We start from the raw sequence: 6,922 nt of genomic DNA, 5'->3' as shown, positions 1-6,922 counted from the left end.
AGAAAACACAGGTTAGTTAGATCGGACCGCTTACTAATGATAACGGAACGTCGAGAGATCATCTGACAACGAGGACACACCAACGCTCCCCTCAAGTACTGCTCCATTGATTGGGAGCAGGTGTGCCTAGTTGCCGGGAGTGCGCTCCAGCACCTGTCGGGGCGGAGCTGTTGATGGTACCAGACCCGGTGGTTGTGTTAGGTAATTTCTAGTCAGATAGATATTTGTTAGAGATTTGTTGTATTATCAATGTTAGTGTAGCCAGGATGTCTAGCTCAGGCTGTTAAATGTTTAGTCATTGTCATGAGCTCTGCAGGCTGCATTTGGGCCAAGGTCAATTAAATAAGACAAAGGCTGCAGGCAGGAGGTGATTGTTATTATTAACTGTAATGGTAATCATAATATTTTCTTATGTGTAATGTCAGGTCAAAATGTTCTTAGATACACACCACTAAATCAACAGCCACACACCTTGACTTTCTTCATGTTTTGACTATTGTTATGGTCAGCTGCAAGCTGGCATATCAGGTGACGCCACGGTTTGACGTTGCCTGTGTAGTATGGGGGTAGCCCAACCAAGTGATTATATTGTATAGCCATTTTTAGGTTCAGGGTCTTTCATCTTCCAGGCTGCCTGCGCGCAGGTTTGGGGTTGGAAGAGATCTGGACGTGTAATGTTAATTTTACCTGTGATCCTTTGAATAAACCAGCACGGTTACTTTTTATATAATCCAAGTGGTCTACTTCGTCTTTGTGAGTTCCTGGTTTGAAAGAGCCGGAAGAGGCTAAAACAAATAGAGCCTTTAGTTGGAACCAGGGCATGCGGACGAGGTGCTGGGAGCGAACTAAATGGAACTAAAGGTATGAAAAGTAACTAAAGCTTATAAAGTAACTAGAGCCTATAAGAATCAAATCTTACATAAGTACAGTTTTTAGGTATCTGTATTTTACTTCAGCTTTTTGATTTTGTGCTACTTCATACTTCAACTTCTCTACATTTTAGAGGCAAATACTGTACTTAGTACTTACTCCACAATATTTATTTTATAAGATTAGTTACTAGTCACTTTTCAGAACTATGTTAATGCAAACATTTCAGTCTAATCATAATACTTTATCTCTGGTGGAAAACTCACAACCTAACCAGCACTAATTCAAATGATAAGCTTATATGCCAGTTAAAACTCCACCTTTACTAGCTGCAACATTAAATGGGATGTTCACAATAATGCATCAGTCATTATAATTAAATCATATGATATGCATTCATCTTAAATGTGCCATTCTGTTTAAACACTCTTATTTTTAGTACTTGAAGTGTTTGAGTGTGTGAGACTAATATAATACTTCCATTGTGTTTCTCCCATTCAGAGCAGTAAATGTCAGAATAAGGACAGTGCAGGTGTCAGAGGTTTGCACTCCAGAAGTGGATATACCAGTAAAGATGTGCCGTTCATACCTGCCTGGAGGATGTGAGTGCACAATCGGAGGACAGGGTGTCAGTCTTTGGTTCAAGTTGGTCTTAACACTTTCATGTAGTTCATCTGCAGACCAGGGCACATGATGGCTGTGATGAACCCTCGCCCTCTCTGCCCATAACAGAGAGCTGCTAGACCGAGAAGGCAGAGACAGATGATGATGGCACAGACAGCTGAGAATCGGACAGATTAAATATGCATTTAAAAGTAGATGAAGCTGCTGCTCTAAATGGCAGGAAATGGGAAGCTAATCTCTCACGTCTGCTGCTGGATCTCTGTGAAAAATCTGCCCCATCTCCAGGCTAATAACCTTTCTTCCACTGAGACATCAAATGGACACGAACACGTCCTTCTCATGCAGCACAGGGACAGCAGCTGCACAGCCGAGAGGCGGTCAGTGTGATATTATTTTGTCATCTAAATTATAACCTGTAATGTCTAACCTGTACTCTCAGTTAACCCTATTCCTTCTTTCTCATGCAGAGCAGTGGTACAGTCTCCCTGAGGGAGGTCAAAGAAACCACGTTGCCTCTTTAAAGGCATCCACCGCTCTTGCTAAAAATACTCACACTGATTTGTTCAGTCCTGCCCGTGTGTCCTCGCTTTTGTCACCCTGCCACCTACTGAAGGTGGAATAACCTGTTATTGTTGCATCAGAATATGGAACTCCAAGGTGTTCAACGGGAAAATACACTAGGACCTAAATAAATATATGGATAAATTGTGCTAGGATATATAAATGAACCAATAATTAATGAAATCATTTTAAATGTTCAGCCGGTCCAGGAGGTGCCTGGGCCTCTCTGTAGCATCTTATTGTTGAAAACACTCACAAACAGAAGCAAATGACCACAGAGAGACTCAAGGGAATAACTACAGAGACAAAATCACTGCAAAATATACACCATATCGATGCAATCCAGGTTGTACTGGTCCCTCAGTATGGTAACACAGCACTACACTGCCATGAGGCTTTAGGAAGCAGATGCAGGGTGAGAATCCCCGAGCTGTAAACTGGACCCTCATATGTACAGCCTCAAAATCACTTAGCTTCCTGGTGGTTTTCTTGTTGCTGTCTCTGAACTCTGCTCCCCTCTCGCCTCCTGTGTCTCCACTGACTGAGACACATCACAGTGTAATGGTGTGTGCCTGCTGTCTGACACCACAAGTTGAACTATAATAACCCCCAGTGCTCTGCCTGCCTTTGTCAGGGTTCATGTTTTGACCTCATGCTCCTCTCAGCAGACCGATGTTTTCAGGTGTCGGAGGATAAGCTCTGTTGTCTGAAGGGTTGCATCATTTGTTACATGTCCTGCGAGGGCATCAAAACCAAAACACTTGTGGGGTTTTTTTATTTTGAAAATGAAACATGGTCAAGCCCGAGTGTCTTTTTATTTCCACTTTATCTTCCAGACAAAACACAGAGGAGTTTTTTATTGACATTTATTTGAAGGAATCACGTGATGCACACTCTCCCTGAATCCTGGCTATGTTAGTTCTAATTTCATTCTTCTTTTTGTCATCCACACTCAACTACAGGATGGCGGAGCAGCACTGTGCACAGTAACAGTGGTTAGCTAGGAGTCTGGTAGCAGGTCCAGGCTGTGCGAGGCAGGAGAAACATGACATACAACAGGCTGCGCTGGCAAATGGTAACAAATCTCTCTGACAAGTGATGGTAAATGTTTCATCAATGCTGAACAGTATATTTGTGTTAATAATAGCTTCTGGAAAAGTTACAAGCATAAATATTTGTAATATATGACTTTTACCTGTGTAAGTTCTGGAACACTAGCAACCAATGCTATGTGCAAATGTTTGAAAAAACATCCATGCATTAAAAGGTTAAGCAAGGAGGCTATAAGACTGTCCAGATTTTAAAAAAGGTCAGTAGTGAAAATACATCTTCATGTCCTCTAAGCTCTCTCCTCGCTGCTGTGGAGGACCAGGAATATTCCAAACATTCCTCCCTCCATCTTCACAGGTTCAGTGCCCCTTCCCACGAAACTCCCAGAATCCCCTGGGGCACTTGTTAGGCAACATTAAGCTCACTGTCTGTGGTGTCCTCCTTTGCATTGACCTTCACCTGCTGGATCCTCCCAATTCTCCTTTTACATCACAGCCCCTCTGTGGGAATAGGCTCATGTGTAATGAGCAGTGTTTGGTCTTTTCGTCTCATTTTATGCACATCTTTAGTATAATTACACATTTAGGAGACATGATGTCCACAGGGATTTGTGTGATTGCAAAAGCTGCACAAACCTCGTGTGATGAGGATTAATGAGGTGGCCTCTGTTGTACCCGGTACTTTTTACCATACTGAAAGACCCCGAACCCAACAGGCCTGTACATTATATCTGTTTTGGGCTAACCCCATTCTACACAGGGACGTCAAACCGTGACGTCTCTGGTGCCAGCTGTGCAGCTGGTCATAGCAATAGTCAAAACATGAAGAAAATCAATGTGTGTGTGTGTGTTGATTAAGTGGTGTGTATCTAAAAACATTCTGACAGGACATTCAGTGACATGTCCTGACATTAGGCATAAGAAGATATTATGATTATGATTAAACACGTCATACAGTAATCAACTCTTTATCTAGTTATCCTTGACCATAAACAACCTGGAGTAACTCATGAAAATGAGTAAGCATTTAACAGCCTGAGCTAGACATCCTGTCTTCACTAAAAACATTTCTAATACAACAAGTACCTAACCAATATCTATCTGACTAAAAATACCTAACACCTCTAATGTCAATATGAAGCTGATGGTGGGATGCAGCACCAAAGAGTGTGTTTAACACAATCCCTGATAACATCTGTGAGAAAGCATAGAAATAATGGATTTTCTTTTTTACTAGAACTCAGTAGAAACAGGCAGCAGGTTGTAACTGTCTCTAATTATGTGACAGCTGAGGATGAGTGAGTTCACTGGAGAAATTGAATGTGATGTAACCTGCACACCGAGGAGGTGCTGCTCATAATGCTGTGATGGTTTTATCGATTGACACCATGTTAAGAACAAACGACCTTTAGTCAGCAACTCTCCCAACTGCAGCTTTGTGCTGAACACATGAAGGTCTGACCTCAGCGTCTGCTTTGAAGGCTGCACCATGTTTATCTGCCAAATGTAAATGTTCAGCATTGAAGAGAGGTGATAGCAGCTCAACTGCAGCGGTTGACTTCTGAATGGAGCTTTTACCTGAAGTGGCCGGATGGACACCGCTGAACGATTCTCAGCAACCAGCATCAAACAATGAAGCACACTGCTGTGAGAGGCCCCATGTCTCTCTGCTTCTCTTCCTGTCATCCACCAGCTTCAGTGAGCTCCGAGCACACTGCTCACCTCTGGCAGGAAGTCAGGGCGGGGCCTCGCTTTCTGAAGCCCAGCAGGTGGGGATCACGCCTGCTGTCAAAATAATGTCTGCATGGTATTAAAGGGACTGCCAATCCTGTTTGATTATAAAGGAAGAAAAATATTTTGGGGGGAGGAAACATTATAAATCTCCAGTTTCCCCTGAGCAGTTGGAGGGTGTCACTGTTTGATTGACAGCTGCTAGCAGACTCACAGAACTGGTTCATACATCGCCTCATCAACCACATCATAAATCAACTGTGTGTATAATTTCCACCTTGAATAAACAGTTTCTTAGTAGCTCCATGCATCCCTGCAGCTGGTCAGTTTGTGAAAGACCGAAGTCAGACTCAGCCAGGAAAGTAGTTTGTGGGGCTACAAAGATGCAGTAAGAAGCACATCCACTGTGCAGCATGTCCCCAGTGTGTGTGGAACAGACTTTACAGTCCTGATCTCAGCTCAGCACCAGTACCACTCAACTGCAGTTTTATCATCACAGTATGTATAACACATCGGCGGACTGAACAGGTCTGTCGGTTTCCAAGGTGATGGACAGCTCCTGCTTCTATCTGCAGTGGCGAGCGCATCCCATCACAGTTTACCTGGTTAATTATGACCTCCAGGTTTATGAGCCTGGCTCTATGTGAGGCACTCGGCAGTGAAGGGTGTCTGTGTGGAAACTGGTTTGGTTAAGAGCCAGAGAGGCTGATGCTGAAGTATGAGACACGCAGGGGTCACCATGAAAACCTCTCCTCCACTGATCTGATATGTGTGTGTGACTGTCTGCATTTTAAAAAAGAAAGTCTGAATTTACTGGGTTTATACTGATGTGAGGTGTGGACATCAGATCCAGGCTTGTTTCCTGTAACAGGAGTCAGTCTGACATTCAGCCACAGAGCGTCGACATGTTCAGGTCTGCTGGGGCGCTGACGTCTCTGGGAGTCAGCCACCAGAGCTGCATCCAGGACACACTGCAGGTTCCTCTGGGAGCAACTGGAGAACCCTGACTTCTCACCTGACCTGCAAAAATCCACAGGTCTCCACTCTGAGGTGCCAGCAGCAGGAACCTGGCATCAGTAAACCCAATGCCAGTCCGCTCCACACGGGGAGAAACACCATTAGGCTGCTGACTTTGTGCAGATGGAAAGTGTAGTATTTAAAATAGGAGAATATCAGTGGTGGAAGAAATAGCAGCACAGTGAGAAATACTCTGATGCCAGTAACAGTGTCGTAGACAGACACAAGTACTCATCATCATAAGAAATGACTGGATTTTATTCATGTGAATCTAAAAAACTGTGGCTTCAGACTCCTTCACTTTTTGAATACATTAATGTAGATAAAATTTTAAATCGATAAAATGACCATTGTGCCACCAGTCGACACTCGGTAGCACATGACGACAAAGTGAAAATGTTTTTAGATGTTTTTCGAATGAATTAAAAATCTGATATCTCTCATTTACAAACAGTCTCAGACACACATCTCAAGGACAATTAAAGCAGAGGATGCACCCGTGCACAGTGTTACCGAGACAACCTCATCAAGTGTCATCAAAGCAAAAGGTGTCTACTTTAAAGTGTCTACTTTAAATTTACTACTCCCCCCACACTACGTAATTTAATGTCTTCACTAATAATCTACAAAACCACGTGACTTGCTGTTTTGATGGCAAGTTGATTCTCATGTCACACCGCTGTGGTACATGATGACTCTGATTCTTGTGAACACAATAACACGTCATGCTCTCACCACAGGCACCTCGTACGGGAGGAGGTGTCTGATGAGATGTGACCGGCTGCGTTTGCCTTCTGTTAGCAGCATGGTGGGACAGGTAGTCTAACTTTAGCCAGAGTCAGGCTAGCCATTTCCTCTATGTCCAGTCTTTATGCTAAACTAAGCTAACCTGCTCTAACGCACAAACAAGTGCCTGTCTTCTCATTTAACTGAGGTAAGCGAATGGACACACTTAACCTTTATTATCTTCTCATTCGAGATGATTCATTTTTTCTGACTCGTGAGCTTCAGGTGTTTCACCCTGTCAGAGCTGTGATGTGGTGTGACGGTGATGAGTGACCCGGAGTCAC

At 43.4% G+C, this 6,922-nt stretch overlaps 1 long non-coding RNA gene across 1 annotated transcript; it reads left to right on the top strand.

The window, feature by feature from the left end:
• Positions 1–776: 776 nt before the first annotated feature.
• On the top strand, positions 777–3,250 carry LOC109972604 (uncharacterized). Its single transcript, XR_002276714.1, has 3 exons — positions 777–861; positions 1,372–1,871; positions 3,018–3,250. It is a non-coding gene; the product is annotated as an uncharacterized LOC109972604 (long non-coding RNA).
• Positions 3,251–6,922: the final 3,672 nt, after the last annotated feature.

The sequence above is a fragment of the Monopterus albus genome, unplaced genomic scaffold (assembly GCF_001952655.1).
Source record: "Monopterus albus unplaced genomic scaffold, M_albus_1.0 scaffold261.1, whole genome shotgun sequence".
NCBI lineage: Eukaryota > Metazoa > Chordata > Actinopteri > Synbranchiformes > Synbranchidae > Monopterus > Monopterus albus.
The sequence above is the reverse complement of the archived record's forward strand: the minus strand, read 5'-3'. Positions and strand labels throughout refer to the sequence as shown.